Raw genomic sequence first — 25,619 nt, 5'->3', positions numbered from 1 at the left:
TGCAGATCCCGGGTGTTTCGGTAAAAGCAACACTGATGTGTCTTTGTGAAAGTCCCGGAGCTGCTGTAGCTCCGGTTCACAACACGATGAAGCTCCGTGACTCTGTTTACATCTGCGGGGCCGGCGTAGCATCTGCCCCCGTGGCTCAGCTCCAACGCCCACACTGTTGGGGAAGCTCCTATAGAATATATATGTATATATATTCTGGACATGGGATATTTGTGCTGAGAATAACACATTTGTGACTTTAAAATAGGCTTTAAAATGCTATTTTACACAAAATGATGATAATATGATGTCTCTGTGGCCCCAGGCCTGAACACAAAACTCAAGGGCTTCAGTCTGATTCAGTCTCACCATATTTGAAGCCTGTACCTTTAAGTGTGTTGTCAGTAAATTGTTGTTGTATAAAGTTGCGTTGGAATCGGTTAAATAACACGAGCTCCACCTTTCACTAGAACCAGGCTGACTCGTCTCCAAAGCTGCGCATTTATAATGAATCCAAATGCGCGCGGCTAATTAGCATAATACATTCGGTGACAACGGCGTGTGCGACCTGTGGCTTTGTCTCTGTATCGGCCTGAGGCTCAATTATAATAAACATGAGGAAAGAGAAACTTTAGAGGTTAAAACGAGGAGAGAAGCAGCTCTGACTCTGACTCTGTCTCAGCGCAGGCAGAGGCAGGACTCGCCTCATGTTTAAGTTTCATTTATGACAGAAAGTTTCCTCTCAGCTCCGCTAGAACAGGCTAGTGTTAAATAAAAGCACATTAGAGCGAGGCCAGACTCAGATCTGTCTTTCCTCATAGCTCTGTGTCATTACATCACAGAGTCCACCTCAGCAAGTCACTGCTGCCGGTGTGTGGGCCGAACCATTAGCACATGTTTAAAGGGGTGTCGGGGCCCTGAGATATTATCCTATCATTGTTGTTTGTGCAACATTCTGTGTAGCCACCGATGTATTTCAGCCGGTTGTTCAGTTCTTATAGTATCAATAATGAGGAGACTTGGAAAGTACAATACAGAACACTTTTTGCAGCATTTTTGAGGGCCCTCCCCTGCTCTGCGCCCTGGGTACTCAGTACCCTTTACCCCCCCAGTCCGACGCCCCTGCTCGTGACGCTCCCCGAGGCCCGTCCTCCGTATATTTTCAATGTAAACCTGGCATAAGACCTTTGAGTATTGGACCTAATGTAAATCTTTTGTTTAGTTCCACTTCAAGATTGTCTTTTGTAGATGTTCTTCAATCCTTTTGAAGGCCAGATGAACTCGACATTTACACCCGTAATGTACCCGAACACCTTGAGGCGGTTCCTTGTATGAAAACTCTTCCCTCAGTGTGATGCTTCTTCCATTTCCCGTCCGAAGGTATCGCCTGGTGAACTCCTGCACCGGTCACGGCCTCCTCACATTTCCACGCTTGGACGTCTCGAGTCATAATGAGGATCGTGTAGGGCTGTGCAATTAATCGAAATTCGATTACGATTTCGATTACAACAGTAAACGATTACAAAATTAGCATAATCTCAAAAAATCTTTTTTGTCTTTTTTTGTCAATTTTGTTTTTTTTCAATTTTTTTGTTCTAATTTTTAATTTTTTGATTTTTGTCACTTTTTTGATGGATTTTTGTCTTTTTTTGATGGATTTTTGTCTTTTTTCTGCTGGATTTTTGTCATTTTTTTGATGGATTTTTGTCTTTTTTAGCTGGATTTTTGTCACTTTTTTGCTGGATTTTTGTCTTTTTTAGCTGGATTTTTGTCACTTTTTTGATGGATTTTTGTCACTTTTTTGCTGGATTTTTGTAACTTTTTTGCTGGATTTTTGTCATTTTTTTGCTGGATTTTTGTCACTTTTTTGCTGGATTTTTGTCTTTTTTTGCTGGATTTTTGTCTTTTTTTGCTGGATTTTTGTCACTTTTTTGCTGGATTTTTGTCTTTTTTTGCTGGATTTTTGTCTTTTTTTGATGGATTTTTGTCTTTTTTTGCTGGATTTTTGTCACTTTTTTGCTGGATTTTTGTCACTTTTTTGCTGGATTTTTGTCACTTTTTTGCTGGATTTTTGTCACTTTTTTGCTGGATTTTTGTCACTTTTTTGCTGGATTTTTGTCACTTTTTTGCTGGATTTTTGTCACTTTTTTGCTGGATTTTTGTCACTTTTTTGATGGATTTTGTCACTTTTTTGCTGGATTTTTGTCACTTTTTTTGCTGGATTTTTGTCACTTTTTTGCTGGATTTTTGTCACTTTTTTGCTGGATTTTTGTCACTTTTTTGCTGGATTTTTGTCACTTTTTTGATGGATTTTGTCACTTTTTTGCTGGATTTTTGTCACTTTTTTTGCTGGATTTTTGTCACTTTTTTGCTGGATTTTTGTCACTTTTTTGCTGGATTTTTGTCACTTTTTTGCTGGATTTTTGTCACTTTTTTGCTGGATTTTTGTCACTTTTTTGATGGATTTTTGTCACTTTTTTGATGGATTTTTGTCACTTTTTTGCTGGATTTTTGTCCCTTTTTTGCTGGATTTTTGTCACTTTTTTGCTGGATTTTTGTCTTTTTTTGCTGGATTTTTGTCACTTTTTTGCTGGATTTTTGTCTTTTTTTGCTGGATTTTTGTCTTTTTTTGCTGGATTTTTGTCACTTTTTTTGCTGGATTTTTGTCACTTTTTTGCTGGATTTTTTTAAAGGCAACAAATAATCGTTTGAATAATCGTGATTTCAATTATGACAAAAATAATCGTGATTATTATTTTTTCAATAATCGAGCAGCCCTAGGATCGTGATTTTCTGCGCAAACGGATTGGCCCCAGCTGCGGCGCTCATCGCTCGCCGTGAATGCGCGGCGTTGTCGGTTACACAAGGCGGCTTTAGCCACAGCTGTGTCTCTCTCCCGCCGCTTCGTGTTTCTGTGATTACGACCGCGGAGAACCGGTTTGAAGGCAGACGGCCCAGGAAGCAGACTTGTTTTTTTGTGTCTCCGCGTCCACATTCCGCCCGCTCCGGCCTCGGCCTCCTCCTCCGTGGCTGCGAGCGGCTCCGGCGTGCACACAGCCAAGCTTTGTTTCGTCGTCGGGTCCCCGGCATCAGCTACATTCCTGTAAAGTTATGTAAGAGCCGTCCGACTGTAGCAGCACAAAGCGGCGGGAAGGCAGAGCGGGTCACGTGAGCGGCAGCTGTTAGCGCGGAGAGCAGGATGAAGCTAACAGTGATGCGCTCGCTAGCTTGTTTAGCCTCAGCTTATTGGTTATAGCAACGTCCACTAACCATTCAGCCCTATTTCCTTCTGCCTGTGTCTGTGAGCTTCTAAAAGGATGTTTTTGCAAGACGAAGGGACTGATCTAAACATCCCTGACAGCTGTGATGGGAGGTCTTTATCGTTCATGGTTAAGCCTGTAGATCAACAGCTCCATGTTCAGTTAACCCCTTAACTCCCGCCTGAACCGAGCACATTTTCTCCAGTTTGGCTTTACCCCAATCCAAAAGCTTCTGGAAAAAAGCTGTGAAAATAGCAACAAAACTGAGACGAAAACATGGATGGAAATGTGACAAAAATGTCACAAGAAATTGACGAAAAAATGACAAAAATTAGATAAAAAATGGACAAAAAATGGACAAAAAATGACAAAAATTAACTCCAAAGAGTTTTTCTTTTTGTAAAAATCGCTCTGACCCAGGTGACCACGCTGGGGGAGGTGAAATATTTGTAACCGTATTGTATTTTGTTTATCAGCCCAAAATTTGGAAGCATTTTCAGTGCATTGACTGGCTCCAGAGCCTGTCAATCAAGCTCTGTGGAGGCTCCGCCCACTCCTCGAGGGCAGGGCTTCCCACCTTTTTGCCCTTTTAAGGAAGAGGCTGCCAGGCTGAACTCAAATTTACTGGCATTTTGTTGTGTATTGTGTTAAAAACATGGAAGATTCAAACCTTTTTCTGAAAAACGTCTTATTTTTTCTTTTTCTTTTCAAAATTATACTATCTATACCGTCTTGTTTTTAGATCTGAAATGATTCCAAATATCCCCGGTTTGGAAACACTGACTTAAAGACTATCATCTCTTGTTCTAAAAGTACGTACTGTATTAACAAATCTTCCATAACGCAATAATTAAATAATTACAATGGAACTTAACATGGAAATGGAGCCAATATTACAAAAAAAGGCTAAAAAATGAAATTGTGAATAAATGATTGAGTCAAGCCCATGTTTTAGCCGGACGTCCCGAGTTGAAAGGGAGGCGCTCCGGCCCCAGTAGCCGAGAGCGCTGCTTTTACAGCTCAGGTTCAGCAAACACGGAGCGCAGGAATGCCATGGAGCGCTTTGCCCTGTGGTTAATGTGTAATCCCGGGCTCGCACATCGCAGCGGGCCGGCTGAGTGCAGGGGAGCAGCCTGTAAGTGTTTGCTCAGGGAGATATCGGCATCGGCCCGGCGGTGATGGAAGCCAAGAGCGGGAGGAGCAGGCGTGAGCTCATCCAGGAGCCGGAGCACCCAGGAAAAGGAGGATTCCATTTAATACCAGTGGATTCTGATGGAGTAAAAGTGCAGATACTGGACAGAGACTTCGTTTCTTCCAGGAATATCGGCCTCCTGCTCCTCCTGCTCCTCCTGCTCCTCCTGCTCCTCCTGCTCCTCCTGCTCCTCAATAATTCCCATCCATAATTGTCCCAAAGGATCCTAAATGGACTTCTGGTCGATAAGCCTTCATCCCGCTTTGATATTGTGCCGTCAGCGGGAGAACCATTAGAGACTCCTCTGAGCTGCTCTTTCCTGTAAGCGTTAAATTCAAAGTTAAACTCGGATTATTAGGATCTCATTTATTTCTGTAATGATTGTGGCTTACAGTCCATGTCTGAGATGGTTTATTTGGGGGTTTTACAAGCTGTGAGCCATGATTATCAAAATTATAACAAATAAAGGCTGATGTTTCTCGCTTTGCATGATGACTCACAGCTTGTAAAAATAAAAACAAATAAAACGTCACCTGTTCATCAGATCTTTGTGAGCCTTGTAGGTGTTTTAGAATCATTGAGACTTTAACCCCTTAACTCCCACCTGAACCGAGCACGTTTTCTCCAGTTTGGCTTTACCCCAATCCAAAAGCTTCTGGAAAAAACGTGTGAAAATAGCGACAGAACTGAGACGAAAACAATGATGGAAATGTGAGAAAAAAGTGAGAAAACGTTGACAAAAAGGTGACGAAAAATGGATGAAAAAATGGACGAAAAAATGGACGAAAAAATGACAAAAAACTGAAAAAAAAATGACAAAAAAATTCCAAAAATGTGACAAAAAATTTACCAAAAAATGTGACAAAAAATGACAAAAATTTAACAAAAAAAATTACAAACATTTGACCAAAAAAAAAAAAAAGACAAAAATGTGACAAAAAATTACAAAAAAATGTCAAAAATGTGACAGAAAAATTGACAAAAAATGGAGAAAAAAAAGGCAAAAAATCAACAAAAAAATGACAGAAACTGAAAAAAATTGACAAAAAATTGACAAAAAATTGACAAAAAAAATTACAAAAATGTAATAAAAAATTTACGAAAAAATTACACAAAATGGACAAAAAAGTTACGAAAAATTGATGAAAAAGTGGCAAAAATTTCACAAAAATGTCACAAAGAAATGACAAAAAATGGACGATAAACTAAAAAAAAAAAATGACAAAAATGTCACAAAAATGAGTTGAACGATGAAAAAAAATCTGACGTGAGGAAAAAGATGCTCTGGGTTCAGGCAGGAGTTAAGAGGTTAAACGGTCTCAGTGGTTCAGTAGATCCTCCATCATGGGTTCAGACTCCTGACCTGACAGTTGTGCAGAAAAAGGGAAAACCTCAAAAGGTAAAAGCTAAAGAAGTTGGATGTGCTCAGTCTGGAGAGGACCGTCAGGAAAAGGCCATTCAAAACCTTCACAAGGAGGGACTGAGGAGCGACTGAGGAGCGACTGAGGAGGGACTGAGGAGTGACTGAGGAGGGACTGAGGAGAGACTGAGGAGAGACTGAGGAGTGACTGAGGAGGGACTGAGGAGAGACTGAGGAGCGACTGAGGAGGGACTGAGGAGGGACTGAGGCTGGACTGAGGCTGGACTGAGGCTGGACTGAGGCTGGACTGAGGCTGGAGCCAGAGCATCCAGAGCCTTTTGATTTGAACGACAGAAATAAACGTTTTCACAGTCCTCTTGTTTTCTGAGTTTCACCTGTTTAGCGCAGATCTCCTGGTGATTCACTCCACACTGTATCCAAAATCCAAAAGCCCCGTCACCTGTCGGAGGAGGAACCGGCGTGACCGCGTCTGTTAAAGCAGCAGTTGTGCGTTTGGCGAGCGGCCCCGGTTATGCTACAGTCCTGACAAGAGCTGTCAGCGCTTTAATCCAGCTCTCATGAAGACCTGGACTGTGTGGGCACGTCGCAGAGCTGTAAGTAAACACGCCTCTGGATCCATCATCTCGAATGGAGGTTTTCAGGTGGTTCAGACCGGTCGGACGCCATCGCGGACTCGGGTTGACCCCGTGTGAAGGAACAAGCGAAACGTGGAGTCTGACAAAACGCCGGTGTTGGTTTAGCTCTTATCTGCGGCCGGTCGTTCCTCACGTTTCTCGACTTCCTGGACTCACGTTGACTTTAAGCTGCGCATACTTCGAAACCGCAAACCTGCGATCTGGGTCGTCCTCCTCCGGGTTTCCATGCGGTCGTTACGCAAGGGCTGCTGCAAGTCTCCTGCAAGTCTCCTGCCATTTCACTCAATGTCAATGAAAACCTCCGCACCTGGACCAAGCACAGTTTCTCCTGTTACCCTTTACCCGAATCGTCAAAGGTGACAAAACGGTGATGAAAAATGACGAACAAAGCTGCAAAACAATGTCAACTTTATTTCTTCTTCTAAATTGACAAACCACAGTACAAAAAACCCAAGCATGAGCACAAATATATATGTACACTGGCCAAATATCAATTCAACCTGGATAGACACAGACAGACAAAAGCAGAGATTAGGAAGATTTATTAACAGAATATTAGTTCTTGAGGATCAGACCCGGCGGGAGACACTGATGTAAGAACTGAAGTCAGTATGATTGGACATGTTGGAGTTCGGGATGTTTTCCCCCACGAGCCTGGACACTGGTGGTGGTATGGAAGACCAGTGAAGGTGCAGCAGGTAGAAGCCGTGGATGGAAGAGGCGGAGATGGGGTGAAGGCGGGTCGCAGCACAGCTGGGAAGGCGAACGAACCATGATTGCTAGAGGATTTAAAGCGGGACCAAGGTAGAGGATTGGCTGCCACGGAGGTGCGGCTCTTACGCTGATGGGCTGAGGTGGAGGTGTGGCCCTCACGGAAGCGATCATTGGCGATTGGAGATTAACGGCTAGGCTTCATAACACTAATAAGTTATAGGCGCAACTCATGTTAAAAAGCCAGTGAGAAGGGGAGTTTTAAGGGGAGTTTTAAAGTTCTCTGACCCACAGAGGCAGACTGGTGTGTGACTGTGGTCCCCTCTACTCTTCAAATTAGACCTGGGAACGTCAAGGAGCAGCTGAGAAGAGGCCCTTGTGGTTCTTGCAGGAACAGACAATAGTGCATCAAATAAAGGGGAGCCAGCCCATGAAGACCTTTTAAAAACCATAAGCAGTAGTTTATACTGAGACCGGAAGCCGGGATGCCAGGACAGGAGTTATGACCGGAATGTGACAGAAATGCAACAAAATAAGTTAAAAAAAAAGTGAGGATAAAAAGCAATTAAAAAGCCACAAATGAGCAACAAAAAAGTGACAAAAACAACGTGACGAAAAAAGTCTATTTAGATCAGTTTTGTAGATTTTTATCGTTACACTTGTCTATGAGCTCCAGTCAAGAAACTCGAACAGGAGAAAGTGCACTCGGTGAAGAGGTAGGGCACCTGAGTTAAAGGGGCTAGATACAAGTTGGTCATTTTATGCTCACTACTGCCACCTCAGGTCTTACACGTAACTGCAATTTCTATGTTAAGCTCGTGCATGACGGCGGTTGTGGTGAACAGGTATGGGCTCAATAGGACATGGCTGAACATGTAGGGGGAGGAAAATACACCATTTTTATATTTTTTAAACTTCATATAGTCCCTTTAAGTAGTAAGCAAAAAAAATGCTTTATGTGTCATTGTACATTTGCACAATGAAATTGCATTCAAGTGTTGGGTTAGTCTCTGGTAGTAAATGTATTTTTCATCACAAACCTTTATTATAACCGCTGCAGTTTGGGAAATAACGGGTGACCATAACTGCCATGGATCTGCAGGATTATCTTTTTTTTTAATGTGCTCCAGTTGCTCCTTTGACCCAAAACATGCACAATGATGTGGCAGATCCTCGTGCAGCTTTGAAATGAGTCGGTGTGAGTGAATGTGCTGCAGCCCGTCATCATGTTAAGTAGCACTCGGGCCGTGTTCCAGGTGTCGGCCCGTCAAACTGTCCCGTTTCAGGATGATTGAGAGCCCAGCACGCGGCTCAGAGTGTGGAGGAGACGGGATGAACTAGAACATAAACCATCCAGCGCGCTGACCCCCGGCTTTGGAGGAGAATAAGATCTATACATGTTTATCTATAGAATATGATTTTCTCAACCTCTTAACACCCGCCATAATGTTCAGCTTTCCCCAAATCTGAAAGCTTCTTGATTGGAGAGTTCACAGTCTATAGGCCTCTGTGCCTCATGTGTGAGCGAGACTGCGTCGTTCTCACGGTGACACTTCTTTTGCTCTATTTATGTCACATTTTTCCAGCTATTTGTTGGGTTTTAGTTGCTTTTTTGACAATTTTTTCTGCTTTTTTTGACCGTTTTTTCTGCTTTTTTGGTGTGTTTTTTTGCTTTTTGCCATTTTTTTGCTTTTTTGACATTTTTTTTCCAATTTTTAACATTTTTTTGTGCTTTTTTTAAAATCATTTTTTTGCTTTTTTGACACATTTTTTTGCTTTTTTTTTGTTTACAATTTTTTCTGCTTTTTTGACATTTTTTTCAGATTTTTTAACAGTTTTTTTCTGCTTTTTAATCTTTTTTTTGCTTTTTTGACAAATTTTTTTCTGCTTTTTTAACAATTTTTCTGCTTTCTTGACCAGTTTTTGCTCCTTTCTTGTTCTATGACGTTTTTGCAACTTTCTTGTTTGTTTACATCTCGTTTCCATTTCTATTTTGCCGCTTATTTTCCAGAAGCTTTTAGATTTGGGTAGAGCCAAACTGGAGAAAATGTGCTCGGTTCCGGTGGGACTGAAGAGCTTAAGCATTAAAACGTGCTTTGAATAAAATGATGAGGAAATATTTGAGTCGACCAAACAAACGCTGGCGCACTGGATCTGCTCTGGTTCTGTTCTGGTTCTGGTGATGGTGTTTTGTTTTCATGTTGAACAAATCCTCCCTGTTCTTCTGCAATCGTCGACTATTCATAATATCAAATGTATCAGACAATTACTGAGATCTGTTCTTACCTGAGCTTAGACGAGTTGATGTGTACCTGTCTGGGCTGCTCTCCCCAACCCCCCACACTCCGATCAGATCAGCTGATGTCCGGACTCTATGGTCTGATTCCATATCTTATTTAAAAATATATCGATATATCTTTAACCCCTTAACTCCCGCCTGAACCGAGCACAATTTCTCCAGTTTGGCTTTACCCCAATCCAAAAGCTTCTGGAAAAAAGCTGAGAAAATGGCAACAAAACTGAGACGAAAACAATGATGGAAATGTGACAAAAAAGTGAGAAAACATTGATGAAAAAGTGACGAAAAAATGACAAAAATGTGACAAAAATTTGACAAAAAAATGGCAAAAATTTGATTTAAAAAATGACGAAAAAAAGACAAAAAATTGACTAAAAAATGACAAAAATGTGACAAAAATATGATAAAAAATGGACGAAAAAAAGACAAAAAATGACAAAAAATTGATTTAAAAAATGACGTAAAAAAGACAAAAAATTGACTAAAAAATGACAAAAATGTGACAAAAATGTGATAAAAAGTTGACGAAAAATTGACGAAAAATGACAAAACAATGACAAAAAATTGACAAAAATATGACAAAAATGTGACTAAAAAAAGACAAATATGACAAAAATGTGACTAAAAAAAGACAAATGTGACAAAAATGTGATAAAAAGTTGACGAAAAATTGACGAAAAATTGACGAAAAATGACAAAACAATGACAAAACAATGACAAAACAATGACAAAAAATTGACAAAATGTGACAAAAATGTGATAAAAAGTTGACCAAAAAAATGACAAAAAATTGACAAAAATGTGATAAAAAATGGACGAAAATATGACAAAAAAAGTTACAAAAATGAGTTGAATACCCAACAAAAAAATGCTGGGAAATAAATCTGATGACGTGAGGAAAAAGCTCCTCTCGGTCCAGGCGGGGGTTAAGAGGTTAAATATCGATATATGGCCCCGCCCTAACACGGTACTTACTGTTTCTCGCCGCCGTGAATCAAAGTGAAACTGGCACTACTGAATCTCTTCTGAACTGGAATGAACCGGTCGATGCAGTTTTATCTCCCGTGAAGACGGCGCCGCCCACATGCCTGTGATGTCGAAGATAAGGATGTTTACTGAGGTGAAATATCTGCAGGAGCTCAGTGAGATATGGAGCATGTTCTGACAACGCCGCTCTTCTAATCTCCCCGTAATCCCGCGTGATTCGCCGCCGCCGCCGCCGCTGTTGTGATGTTTTCATCCACGTCCAACTTTTTCTGGGTTTCTAGGTTACGCCCGCCCCGTGTATGATTATGGCAGGATGGCGGTTCTGATTTCGCCCTGATTCGACCTGCGTTTGCGTCGGCCTCGTCTTTCAAGGCCTGTTTGGGAAACGGCGCCGCAGTTCTTGGTACTGGCCACATGGATGTATGACAGTACTACAGAATAGTCGTATTGTTTATTTATTCCAAATCTCAAAAGGCGTCAAAGCCCAGAAGGGATGATCCACCGAAGTACAGATGTTATGTTAAAACCGACATTCCTTAACCTCTTAACTCCCGCCTGAACCGAGAGGATCTTTTTCCTCACGTCATCAGATTCTTTTTCCAGCATTTTTTTGTTGGGTATTCAACTCATTTTTTTTTTTTTTTTACTTTTTTGTCATTTTATTGTCATTTTTTGTCACATTTTTGTCGTTTTTTTATTACATTTTTTGTCATTTTTTTGTAATTTTTTTCTCAATTTTTCGTCATATTTTGTCATTTTTTATCATTTTTTTATCACATTTTTGTCACATTTTTTGTCATTTTTTGTCATTTTTTTTCTCAATTTTTCGTCATTTTTTGTCACATTTCTGTCACATTTTGTCACATTTTTTGGTCATTTTTTTCTCCACATTTTTATCACATTTTTTGTCACATTTTTTGTCATTTTTTGTCATTTTTTTTCTCAATTTTTCGTCATTTTTTGTCACATTTCTGTCACATTTCTGTCACATTTTGTCACATTTTTTGGTCATTTTTTTCTCCACATTTTTATCACATTTTTGTCACATTTTTTGTCATTTTTTGTCATTTTTTTTCTCAATTTTTCGTCATTTTTTGTCACATTTCTGTCACATTTTGTCACATTTTTTGGTCATTTTTTTGTATTTTTTTGTCACATTTTTGTCATTTTTTCATCATTTTTTGACAATTTCTTGTGACATTTTTGTGACATTTTTGCCACTTTTTCATCAATTTTTCGTCATTTTTTTGTCACATTTCCATCATTGTTTTCGTCTCAGTTTTGTTGCTATTTTCACACCTTTTTTCCAGAAGCTTTTGGATTGGGGTAAAGCCAAACTGGAGAAAATGTGCTCGGTTCAGGCGGGAGTTAAGGGGTTAGAACCTTCTCTGACAGACCAGCTGTGCAGAATAAAAACATCACTGTTGCTTCATATTGTTGGTTTGTATAACTGTAAAATAACTTGTGGCACAAATGACTGGCCTGGTCCTGTCTTCAGACCGGGCGGGGCTTTATCTAGAGCTCGAGCAAAATAAATATGCTGCAGACCCCGGAACACCTAAGATCTTGCTGCGACTGAACATATTTTCCTTTCCTTCTTGTCGGATGAGGTCATTCCTCGCCGGTGTCGGAGTCGCCACACTCGTCACACTCGTCACAGCTCGTAAAGCGCTCGTTTCCGCCGCTTTATCTTAACTCTCCGCTCGTATCTGCTTCCCCGGTTATTCATTATCCGGAGATAACGACGGCTAATTTGGCTCATGGTTCTTCTTGTCTGTGGAGCTGATCTCGTTACGCCTCGGCTGGAGGAAAATGTGACGTTTTCAGTTGTGGAAGCGGAACAGATGACACGATTATTCACCATTATTGAAATGAAGCAAGAAAATATTGAGAATTTCCCAAATGCTTTACAGAACTGTCTCAACGTTCCCAAAGGAGAAACAAAACATTACATGAGCACTTCTGTAAAAAGTAATAATAGGCCAAAGACAATCATAAATAGGCCATAGAATATTATCAGAACTGCCTAAAGGAAGCAGGTCGGTGTGGAGTGTTTTCAAAAGATTTTCTCTCTCTGAGTTCCTAAACAAATGAACCCATCGCTGCACATGGTTCTTTTGGGACTCTTCAGTTCTGCAGAGATAAATGTGTCATTTTTTGGTCATTTTTTGTCACATTTTTGTCATTTTTTCGTAATTTTTTGTCACATTTTTGTCATTTTTTCGTCCATTTTTCATCACTTTATTGCCAATGTTTTCTCACTTTTTTGTCACATTTCCATCATTGTTTTCGTCTCAGTTCTGTCGCTATTTTCACACCTTTTTTCCAGAAGCTTTTGGACTGGGGTAAAGTCAAACTCGAACGGTCTCATTTTTTTGTTAGGTATTCAACTATTTTTTTATTTTATTTTGTTTAAAGTTTTTTGTCATTTTTTTGTCCAATTTTTATCACATTTCTGTATTTTTTTTGTCACATTTTTGTCATTTTTTTGACAATTTCTTGTGACATTTTTGTGACATTTTTGCCACTTTTTCATCAATTTTTCGTCACTTTTTTGTCACATTTCCATCATTGTTTTCGTCTCAGTTTTGTTGCTATTTTCACAGCTTTTTTCCAGAAGCTTTTGGACTGGGGTAAAGCCAAACTCGAACCGTCTCATTTTTTTTATTTTTTAAGTTTTTTGTCATTTTTTTGTCCAATTTTTATCACATTTTTGTCATTTTTTTGTCACATTTTTGTCACATTTTTTCGTGAATTTTTGACGATTTCTTGTGACACTCTTTGCAGTGTGGGTCTGAGGAAGGACCCTGCTCAAATGAAGCTATTCGGAGCTTATATAGGACCTTCCACTTCCTCCCACAGCGGTTATCAGTACGACATCAGCACGGTATCCAAAAAAAAAAAAGATTTTGACACTTTTGTAGCAAAATCAGGTACAGAAATATAACTAATTCTTTATGCTGCAAAAAGTGAATATCAAGCATTGGCTTAAATGAGTTGAATTGAGGAAATGTTTCTTGTTTTGAGCGGTTTTCACTCATTTAGACACTTTTCCTGATCGGACCGAGTTTGCTTTGCTTGTTTGAGGACATTTCACACCAGTTCTAGGGTAAATCTCGCTTGAAATAAGAAAGTAAAATCGCCAATGAGATAAGACCGATTTTCTTTCCCCATTGGCAAAGAAAATGACCTGAAATAAGGACGAAATGTATCGAAACGAGTCAGAAACATCTCAGAACAAGTGAAATAATCTGGGACAAATGCCCAAGAACTTCTTAACCAGTCAAAACAACTAAAATGTGGATTATTGTGCTCAAACTGAGATGTTTATACTGATCTAGTTCATTACTTTTTGCAGTGAGACCAACTTTTGACGCTTGTTGGTCCAGGGACGGCATTAAAGGAAAAGCCTGGATGGAACTTAATAAGGTTCCAAGTAGAATTTCAATAAAATAGCATTAAATCTTAACTCCCAATGTAGAAATCATACTTGACCCGGGCAAAGGGGAATAACCTCGATGATATTAATGGAAGAGACTGATCTTAATTCTCCTGGAAACCATTACAATAACCAGCCTCTCTCTTTGGCGTCTTTCATTTGTTTGTGTTCAGCAAAACCGATAACGCCAGTGCAAACCCGCGTTCTCTTTTCCTCTATAAACTCCTCGGACCTGGTTTTCCTGGTTTTCCCTCTCGCTCGGCGGCTCGATGCCCGATCCTTCCAGATAATTGCGTTCCGTGTGCCAGGGTCTCCAGCTGTTCCCGTTCGCTCGCCGTTTATCGGAGCAGCCCGGTGCCAGGCCGGTGCCAGCCCGGTGCCAGCCCGGTGCCAGGCCGTTGTTCCGCCCCGGGGCCCCTCACGTGACCCCGGGGCTCGTATTCAGAGACTATTGTCGGACAGACGTGGCCGAGGGGAAAGACGACGCTTGTGTTATGGTTTAATGGAGACGTGGCAGCAGTGAGAGCTCAGAATACCGAGTCATGGATGTCATTTTGAAGCTCTGAACCTGGAGAATTAAAGGGATATTTCAGGATTTTTTTCTATGGTATCAGCTAGCCTGCATTAAACACAGTGTGACCCGCTCCACAGAGCACCTGAGGCAAATGTCTTCGCCACTTCTCCAGACTACGCATGCGCGAGCTGGTGAAGTCGCTTGCCAGTAGCTGTCTCGAGCTGAGCTTTTACTGAGCTTTTACTCACACTTATTTATTTTTTACTCATATTTTATTGTTTTTACCCAGCATTTTATGGTGACATTTTATTGGATTTTATCAGCGATTTCAACTGCACTAACTTGCACAACTCCCAGCCGATCATTTCACCATTTCACCCACATCGGTCCAATCACGCACCGAGAGGCGGGACTTCATTCCCACACTCGACCCAAACAATAGAGACGACGTGAGCGGCGAATGATGCGATGTTTTCTTCTGCTCTTTCGTCTTTTAAATCATTTGGAATAAAAAAAACACCTCCCTATAACCGGGGCAAGAAACAGCGTTGGAAGCGTTCCTCGCAGAGGTGGGAGACTCGAGTAATCCTTTGTGAAGCACTTTGTGATTGTATCTGTGAGAGGTGCTGTATAAATAAAGTTTCTTCTTCAAATGACTTGACTCAAGTTAGACTCGGGACTTGAGACTTACTTGGGACTTGCATTTAGTGACTTTCTCCCACCTCTGGTTCCTCGTAAATAAAGACGTTTTTGGAAAGGCTTCCTGTCACTTGTTGCTGCGACGTATCTAGCGTTGCTCTGATTGGTTGGTGCCGTCTGTCAATCACGCCCACCGGGAAATCGCTGAGATCATGTTTACTCCCAGAATATATGTCTTTGAAATATCTATGAAAAAGCATTTAGTTTGGCAGGACAGGCCAGGTCTATATGGATGTTTATTCACAGCAGATTGTTCAGTAGAAAAAACGTCAGTCGTAGCTAGTGCTCGCTAACGTTAGCATTAGCACGCTACTAACATGTAGCATCATGTTAGCATTCTCCGTTTATGTATTTATGGGCTGTTGAACCACTTTGCTCCTCTCCATGTCTTTGTATCATTATTTAGTAGAAACTATATTCATAATTCAGAGTTTGTAAAAGGGACTAGATGAAAGTCAGCCATTTTATACTCACTACTGCCGCCTCAGGTCATACGTGTAACTGCAGCTTCTATATTAAGCTTGTGCATGACTTTCTGAGTGACAGTGCAGGATTTTAGAGGCAGTTGTGGCTCATTCTACCAGTGTTAATTTCGTCGACTAAAATATTTAGTCTTAATTTTAGTCAAAGTGATATTGTTGTGACTAAAATTGGACTAAAACTAAATTAAAAGTTTCTCATGAGACTAAAACTGTGACTAAAATGTCCAGATATTTGAGTCGACTAAAATCAGACTAAATAAAGATGAAAAGGAGAGACTAAAATCATCCAAACTTGTATTGAGCGTCTGAAAGAGCCTCAGATCATGTTTAAAGGATCAGCTCTGAGCTTTGTTCATGTGGAGCAGAAACATGAAGCAGAGGAACAACATTAAACATGATCATAATGAATATTATCAATGCAAAGTCCACTCAATTAGTCTTAAATTCAGTCGACTAAAATTAGACTAAAATTGCAAAAGAAATGTAGACTAAATCTCGACTAAAATTCAATTGCATTTTAGTCAAAAGACTAAAACTAAAATAAAATATGTTGTCAAAATTAACACTGCATTCTACACATTAGGACATGGAGGAACATGTAGGAGGAAAATACTTAGTTTGGACATTTTTAAACTCTGTATAGTCCCTTTAAAGTAGTTTTTGAATAATTAGAGAAAGTTTAGATTTTTCTCAATCGTTTTCCCCCTTAACTGTTTTTAAAATTGACCATATATGGGCGAATCCAGAGATGCGTCTGTATAGATACAGAAGTTGCAGTTGTAGCTAAAAGCATAAATTCATTCCTGGCCTTATCCATTGTTTGATTCTCTGCCGAAAATATAGGCAAATGTGCTCACAAATATAACATATCCTCATAAACCACAGTGTGTCGGGTTCAGTGAAGGTGAATAAAGCCCCCCCCCCCTCAGGCCGGGGGGGCAGCGGGCCGGGGCGACCCCTGTACTGAATGCAGGTTTGTGTGGCTCATCTTCTCTCCAAATGAATGGCGTATATTCTGTGGTCGCGCAGCTGCCTGTCCGCGAGCCAGCAGTTAGCGGCGAGCGGCAGATGTTAGCGCGGGGCTAACACAGGGCCCGTTTGTGCCTCCTCCTCCGGCTGCCTTTGCCAGAGTGTGCAGGTGCCTGGTCCGCAGCTGCCCCCCCCCTAACCTGCACTGGGGGGGTCCCGCGCTCAAAAGGCCGCATTCTTTCCTCTGTAACAGTCCCAGTGTCGGGTCCGTCCCCGCGCCGGGCTCTCCGGTGCGCTCGCGTCATCAGGGCTTACATTTTTGTGGAGATTTAATGTGGAAAATCGCACGGGTTTCTCGCCTCGGCCGCGCTCGGCTAATTCAGGAGCGGAATTCCAGGAAAAAACAAAATATAAATCAGGTTTCAGAGCTTGAACAGGCTTTATCAGTTCCGTGAGGGTGCTGTGTGCTTCTGCATGTGTGCCAGTTCTTACTTATATATCTTTATCTTTTGTCCATTGGGTTTGTTTTTGGAAAGAATTGATCATAATTTAACACGAGTGAAGAAGCAGTTCTATAAAGAAAAGTTGAAAAGATTATATTTTTATGCTCCAATAGTGAAAAAGAACTCTCTTGCTCTAACAGGGTAGGGATAAAGTGCATTCTTAAGGCCTCTTCATACTCCACAAGACGCGAGAACTTTGTTCTTGTTCTTGAGGCAAAAAGAACGAGAACAAAGTTCGTCTGAGCTCTGACATTTCATTCTCCACAAGACGTGTTTCTGCCGAACTGCCACGCCCCCTTTTTCCGCAGCCAAAACAAACAAGGAATGACCGAAATAAAACGAGCTACTTGAGTTTAAACTATTATAAAACGTATCAGTCACGGTAATTGCAAACATTTTGAACATTGACGCCTTTTATTTTGTCGGGACAACAGGAAGTGTTTCGTTGCTGTTAGCGGAGCTTTGACATCAGTGTCACTGCAGGTTTCTGTTTCGTTTTTACCGCGGACCGGATTAATTGTTGTTATCTCGTGTAAAAGGCGAGTTTAGACGGAGCGTTTGTGTTTGTGATCGATCATGAGACTGACCCGAGAGAAGTTTATAGTTTCTAATAAAAGCTTTAAAGGTGAAGGCTGTGCATGAGGGAACAGGAATGGTGCTGCAGCTGAGACGTGACCGCATGGCTGTTTGGTGTGTTTATGCAGATGAGTAGCAGGTGTCTGGGGGGCTACTACAATCAGGAGATGGTTTTAAAGGAAGACTATGCACTGAGAGACCAGTCCGGTTTATTGTGGAGGTGAACACCCGGGTACCTGAAGCTGTCCACCTCCTCAATGTTCAGCGGTGCGTGCGGTTCCTCCTGGAGTCGATCACCATCTCCTTCATCTCACTGGTGTCCAAGCACAGGTTGGTTTGCTCTCACACCCGTCCACAAAGTCCACGATAACCCACCGGTTCTCCAGGTCGTTCTAAAGACTGATAAAGACTCTCCATGTTTGCGTCGGGAAGAGCTCAGTGAGAACGTTCCCACAGCTTCCTCGGCCTCAGGAGAGCGGAGAACCATCGGCCAGGTATCGGCATCGAAAACAAAGTATCGTTAAAGCATCACCAGGCCCTGAGGAGCTTCTTTGGAGATCAGGGAGTGAAGTCTGGCCTCCTCACCAGCGTTATGTCCTGATTGTAGTTGGTCAGTTCCACAAAGGTGAGCAGCTGGTGAGCGGTCTCCCTGCGGGCTGTGGTCCTCCTCAGCGCCCCGCTTGTCCAGATGTGGTGCAGTAAAAAACCCCAGTGTGAAGAGAGAGAGAGACCGGAGGGAGGGGGGGGGGGGGGAGCGAGCGAGCGCACATCTGGAACAAAACGTCTTCTGATGCACAGATTCCTCTGGGAGTCACTCGTAAAACTCCTACAACAATGGGTTTGAAGATCTCGCGGTTTCCCGTTTTCTGAAGGACATTTTTCTGATTTGTCCGTGGTTGTTTGATTAAGAGGTTTTTGTTTTCGGAAGAGGCGTTTTCTCTGTGTGTTTAGAGCAGCGGTTTTCAACCTTTTGGCGCCGCGACCCCCGTCTTAACAGGAAAAGGGATTCGTGACCCCTGCTCGGGTCACACCGTGAGAATAGAAATAGTCGCCGACATAATTCTTAACCTCTTAAGTCCCGCCTGAACCGAGAGGATCTTTTTCCTCACGTCGTCACGTTTTTTTGGAGGGTATTCAACTCATTTTTGTAACTTTTTGTCACATTTTTGTCATTTTTTGTCATATTTTTATCATTTTTTTGTCTTTTTTTTATCATATTTTTATCATTTTTTTATCATTTTTTTGTCACGTTTTTGTCATTTTTTGTCACATTTTTGTCATTTTTTGTCACATTTTTGTCATTTTTTTGTCACATTTTTGTCATTTTTTGTCACATTTTTGTCATTTTTTTGTCACATTTTTGTCATTTTTAATCACATTTTTGTCATTTTTTAATCACATTTTTGTCATTTTTAATCACATTTTTGTCATTTTTTAATCACATTTTTGTCATTTTTTAATCACATTTTTGTCACATTTTTGTTATTTTTTTGTCACATTTTTGTCATTTTTAATCACATTTTTGTCATTTTTTAATCACATTTTTGTCATTTTTAATCACATTTTTGTCATTTTTTAATCACATTTTTGTCATTTTTTAATCACATTTTTGTCACATTTTTGTTATTTTTTGTCACATTTTTGTCATTTTTTTAAATCATTTTTTTATCATTTTTTTGTCACATTTTTATCACATTTTTATCATTTTTTTATCATATTTTTGTCATTTTTTTGTCACATTTTTATCACATTTTTATCATTTTTTTTATCACATTTTTGTCATTTTTTTTAAATCATTTTTTTATCATTTTTTTGTCACATTTTTATCATTTTTTTGTCATATTTTTGTAATTTTTTTGTCACATTTTTGCCACTTTTTCGTCAATGTTTTCTCACTTTTTTGTCCAATTTCCATCATTGTTTTCGTCTCACCTTTTTTCCAGAAGCTTTTGGATTGGGGTAAAGCCAAACTGGAGAAAATGTGCTCGGTTCAGGCGGGAGTTAAGGGGTTAAAAAAAAAGAAAAAGGCTAAAATGAAATTCATCAAACTACAAACAAATAATGGCGCTCTGGTAAAATAGCAAACACCTGCTACAATAAAACATCAGATTAAATGCTAATGAAAATATGGCTATTTTATCTAAATGATCTGGCGACCCCCCCCCCCAAATTTGTCCCCCAGGTTGAGAACCACTGACATAGAGGATGGGCAGAGGATTACTTCATCTTTACAAGGGAAATGTGGCTTTCCAGCAGCAGAGCGATGAGGAAATGTACGAGAAACCACAGTTATTGCAAAATCTCTCTCGACGTTGCAAAAGAATCAAGCAAACTCTGTGAAGTTAGTTGTTTTTTCCCACAAAACTGTTCCTTAACTCTGCGATGTCTCCACACGTGCTCCTGTTTTTAAATAATACAACCATTTAACCTCTTGACCCCGACCTTAACCGAGCTCTTCTGTTCCAGTTCGACTAAAAGCTTCTCGAAAAAAGCATCAAAATAGCGACAAAAGCGAGGCGTAAATGAGGATGAAAACTCAGCCCAAAAAAAAACATCGAAAAGAGCAACGAAAAAGCCACGTCAGTGCTTGGTCTTCTGCCTGTTCCATCTGTAGCTTAATCTCACGGAGGAGCGTTGGCTTTTACAGTTTGCCTTCAGATGATCATTTGTTGCTCACGGTTCCATTTGCCCAAACAGAACTGGGAAAAGGGGATTTTGTTCAGCCTGCTCCTTCTACTGTTGCAAAAAGACTGGAAAATAACTGAGCTTAATTAATTTAACGCTTTTTAAGTCCAGATTGAGACACTTGAGTCGACCTTTTTAGATTGTAGCTGTTTTTTGTGTTTGTATTTCTAATTCTGTATCTTTTGCTGATTTTTTTGTCATTTTTTTCCCTCATTTTTGTCTTTTTTTTTTTCATGTTTTGGTCAAATTATTTTTAATTTTTTTTGTCAAATTTTAATCACATTTTTGTAATTTTTTTTGTCATTTTTGTCATTTTTTTGTCATTTTTTCTCACATTTTTGTCTTTTTTTTCTTGATTTTTTGGTCAAATTTTTGTCAGTTTTTGTGACATTCTTGTCATTTTTTTTGTCAATTTTTGGCCATTTTTTGGTAATTTTTTTTTACGTTTTCGTCATTTTTTTATCAAATTTTGGTCATTTTTTTGTCACATTTTTTAATTTTTTTGTCGAATTTTTATCACATTTTTTTGTCAATTTCTTGTGACATTTTTGCCACTTTTTCACCCATTTTTCCTCACTTTTTTATCAATGTTTTCTCACTTTTTTGTCATTGTTTTCGTCTCAGTTTTGTTGCTATTTTCACAGCTTTTTTCCATCTTTAGTATTTGTTCTTGTCTTGTTTCTGACCAGCCTTTAAAGGTGACACGAGACTCCGGTCCAGCTTGGGCCTGAGATCGGAGCTCGTCCCGGTGTTTGTGTCTGATCGTGCTAATTGGCTTGACCTGGTTTTTCCGCGCGCGCCTCACGGATTAGCTTCTTTAGCTCGTAGCCACCGTGCTAAGTCACTCACGCCGTTAGCCTGTAGCGCCGCGCGGCTAATGATGAGACCACCTGTTCTGGAGCTTTGCCGACGTGACCTCCTGGGCGTTATGTCCGGCGGGTCAGAGCGCACATGTCACGGCCTGGAGGGGAACTTCCTCACGGGACGTCACATGACACAGGAGGATGTATTTATACTGCACTTTTCTGCTTTACCCAAATCTAAAAGCTTTGTGAAACAAGGATGAAAAAGTGACGTGTGTGAGGAAAACGCAACGTAAAAGTCACAAAAGAGTAACAGAAAAGTGACAAAGAATTGATGAAAAAGTAATAAAAACATGACCAAAAATAGGATGAAAAGCTGACTTAAAAGTGACGAAAAATGTAACAAAAAGTGACGAAAAACTGACCAGAAAGTGACCAAAAATAGATGCAAAAGTGACCAGAAACGGACTTAAAAGTGATGAAAAATGAATAAAAAACTGGCCAGAAAGTGACCAAAAAATGATGCAAACGTGACCAAAAAGTGACAAAAAATGTATGCAAAAATTGACCAAAAAGTGACCGAAAACTGACCGAAAACTGATGAAAAACTGACCGAAAACTGATGAAAAGCTGACCAGAAACTGACCAAAAACGGACTTAAAAGTGACGAAAAATGTACGAAAAACTGGCCAGAAAGTGACCAAAAAGTGACCAAAAATTGATGCAAAAGTGACCAAAAAGTGACCGAAAACTGATGAAAAACTGACCAGAAAGTGACCGAAAACTGATGAAAAACTGACCATAAACTGACCAAAAACTGACCAAAAATTGATGCAAAAGTGACCAAAAACTGACCGAAAACTGATGAAAAACTGACCATAAACTGACCAAAAATTGATGCAAAAGTGACCAAAAAGTGACCGAAAACTGATGAAAAACTGACCAGAAACTAACCAAAAACTGACCAAAAATTGATGCAAAAGTGACCAAAAAGTGATGGAAAACTGACGTGAAAACTGAGCAGTTTTTGGCTCTTCGTCACTGACAAAAACTGGCCAAAGCCTGATATGATGTGACAGAAATGTGTGATGAAAACGTACCAAAAAAAGCCAACACAGAAAAGGCAGTGAAAAAGTGACGACAGTAACAGTGAAACATTTGCCTTGTGTATGAATCGTGCTCTACAGATAAACTTCTCTGGCCTAAAGCCGTGCACGATGTGATTTGTCCCGAAGACTTTCAGGCTCCGTGCTTTGCATTGGGACAAAAAACAGAGAATTAAGAGTCTGGATTCACTCCGATGATGCTCCGCCCTGCTTCACCATCACATGAAGCTGAAACATGTGTAATTCACATAATCCGGACGTGTGGGAGGATTAGAAACAAGTCTGGGCAGCAGCTTCCACTGGTTCAAAAACACTGGAGCAGATTTTTGTGGCCTTTTTTAAGTTGTGAAACATTGTCTTTTACAGTTTCATTTCTTTCTTTCATGACTGCGCAACATTTTCCCAGCACAGAATGAAAACGAAACGAGCCTCAGATCTGACTCAAACGTTTAGAGGAAGCAGGACTTTTATGTTAAAGTACATCAGGATCCTTTACTCTGACGACACATGGCTGCAAACAAAGGCTTTTAAACCAGATATCAAGCGCTCAATCAATCCAAGTTTAATTGTAAAGCACTTTACTGTAACACGTGGCAGACCAAAGAGCTCTCTGTAAAAACACAAGAAAAAAAAAGTGACCAAAGAGTGATGCAAAAGTGACCAAAAATGGACTTAAAAGTGACGAAAAATGTACGAATAACTGGCCAGAAAGTGACCAAAAATTGATGCAAGAAAACTGACCGAAAACTGACCGAAAACTGACCGAAAACTGATCAAAAACTGACCGAAAACTGACCGAAAACTGATCAAAAACTGACCGAAACCTGACCAAAAACTGTCTGAAAACTGATCAAAAACTGACCGAAAAACTGTCTGAAAACTGATCAAAAACTGACCAAAAACTGTCTGAAAACTGATCAAAAACTGAGTGAAAACTGATCAAAAACTGAGTGAAAACTGATCAAAAACTGACCGAAAACTGATCAAAAACTGACCGAAAACTGATCAAAAACTGACCGAAACCTGACCAAAAACTGACCGAAAACTGATCAAAAACTGAGTGAAAACTGATCAAAAACTGAGTGAAAACTGATCAAAAACTGACCGAAAACTGATCAAAAACTGAGTGAAAACTGACCAAAAACTGACCGAAAACTGATCAAAAACTGACCAAAAACTGACCAAAAACTGACCAAAAACTGACCGAAAACTGATCAAAAAGTTATCAAGTGCTCAATCAAGTTTATTTGTAGAGCACTTTACTGTAACACGTGGCAGACCAAAGAGCTCTCCATAAAAACACAAGCGAAAACATCAACACTGAGTGACAGAGCAGAGGCAAGTTTCGATTTTCTTCATTGTAAAAAGTACAAATGCCAGTGCTGTGCGGAATAAATGACCTACTTTGGTGTTTTGTTCGGAAATGTTTAAGTAATTGACAGTATTTCCCCTGAACCTCTTAACTCCCGCCTGAACCGAGAGGATCTTTTTCCTCACGTTATCAGATTTTTTTCCATCATTTTTTTGTTGGGTGTTCGACTCATTTTTGTAACTTTTTTGTAACTTTTTGGTCCATTTTTTATCATATTTTTGTCACAGTTTTGGTCATTTTTTATTTATTTTTTGTCAAATTTTTGTATTTTTTTCGTCAATTTTTTATCATTTTTTTGTCATTTTTTTGTCACATTTTTAATTTTTTTTGTCGAATTTTTATCACATTTTTGTCCATTTTTTTGTATTTTTTTTGTCATTTTTTTGTCATTTTTTGTAATTTTTTAGTCAATTTTTTATCACATTTTGTAATTTTTTTGTCACATTTTGTCAATTTTTTTGTCATTTTTTCGTCAATTTTTTTTAAATCAAATTTTCGTCATTTTTTGGTCACATTTTTTATTTATTTTTTGTCAAATTTTTATCACATTCATATCATATTTTTGTAATTTTTTTGTCAATTTCTTGTGACATTTTTGTGACATTTTTGCCACTTTTTCACCAATTTTTCATCACTTTTTTATCAATGTTTTCGTCACTTTTTTGTCACATTTCCATCATTGTTTTCGTCTCAGTTTTGTCGCTATTTCCACACCTTTTTTTCCAGAAGCTTATAGACTGGGGTTCAGGTGGGAGGTAAGGGGTTAATATTACTGGGGTGTTTTGCCAGGAAATAAAACACAAACATTGACAGTATTTTCCACATTACTAGAGCACTGTGTCCGGTATTCTGTGTCTGGTTTGTGTAGTAATAGTTCTCCAAATCCTGTGATCGTTTGGAGTTTCAGCGGCGACAGAACTGTCTGATTATACAACAACATCTTCAGTTATAAATCTGCTACATTTTGTAACACCGGGTTTAGTAACCGCGCCGTGTTCGTCGTGTTTCTAAAGACGCTGTCGAGGAATGTGACCAGACCTGATGGTTTTATTTGTCGTGTCTGCGCTTGAGCTTAAGCCCTCGCTGGAAATGTGTAGAAACAAGGAGGAGGAGGAGGAAGTCAGCGCAGTTTGCTAAAGGTTATTGTGTGAAATATTAGAGCTGGAAATGCTGTCGTGAGGCGGTGATTTTCTTCACCGGACTCTCTCTGATCCTTTCAGCGCTCAAATGGCCTCTGTTGCAAATCACTTCTTTGTTTGCACTCCCCTCTGTGCTGGGAAAAGACGAGCCCAGGCTTTAAACTGGAGGTTAAAAGAGGTTAAGAGTCAGATGCCAGATTTTATTGTCGTGGTGGAATGACATTTGCACCTTATCATAAAGTTTGTTTATGTCAGAGGTTCTCCAGGTAGTTTCACTTTGCATTTCGCACGGAAACTAAAGTCTTTTACAGCCACAATAGTCAAAGGGACTATACGGAGTTTAAAAATGTTAAAATGATGTATTTCCTCCCCCTACATGTTCCTCCATGTCCTAATGTGTAGAATGAGCCACAACTGCCTCTAAAATCCTGAACTGTCACTCAGAACGGTGTCACTTCGGGTCTGAAACGCCGTCATGCACGAGCTTAATATAGAAGCTGCAGTTACACATATGACCTGAGGTGGCAGCAGTGAGTATAAAATGGTGAACTTGCTTCTAGCCCCTTTAAGGTTCAGGTGAATATTGTCCCCGTAGGGAAACGTGTCCTCTGCCTTTGACCCGTCGTTCGATGCCGCTGGGGCGACTCTGTCAGGACTCTGTCTGGAACTTTTCACTGTTTTTAGCCATTTTCTGGAGAAATATAAACATATTTATCACCTACAAATAAAGTTGAGCCTAAATCGGGTCCACGTGGATGTTTATTCACAGCAGATTGTTCAGTAGAAGCGAAAAAACGGCAGTCGTAGCTAGCGCTAGCATTAGCATCATGTTAGCATCTCCGTTATTCATGTATTTATGGGCTGTTGAACCACTTTGCT

At 40.0% G+C, this 25,619-nt stretch overlaps 1 protein-coding gene across 3 annotated transcripts in view; it reads left to right on the top strand.

The window, feature by feature from the left end:
• The window catches only part of myo9aa (myosin IXAa), a 338,748-nt gene that overhangs the window by 95,937 nt on the left and 217,192 nt on the right, over positions 1–25,619 (top strand). The gene's annotated exons all lie outside the window — the stretch shown is intronic.

This window comes from Gobius niger (genome assembly GCF_951799975.1).
Source record: "Gobius niger genome assembly, chromosome: 4".
NCBI classification, from domain to species: domain Eukaryota; kingdom Metazoa; phylum Chordata; class Actinopteri; order Gobiiformes; family Gobiidae; genus Gobius; species Gobius niger.
Note: the sequence above shows the minus strand (reverse complement) of the source record. Positions and strands in the feature narration are given on the sequence as shown.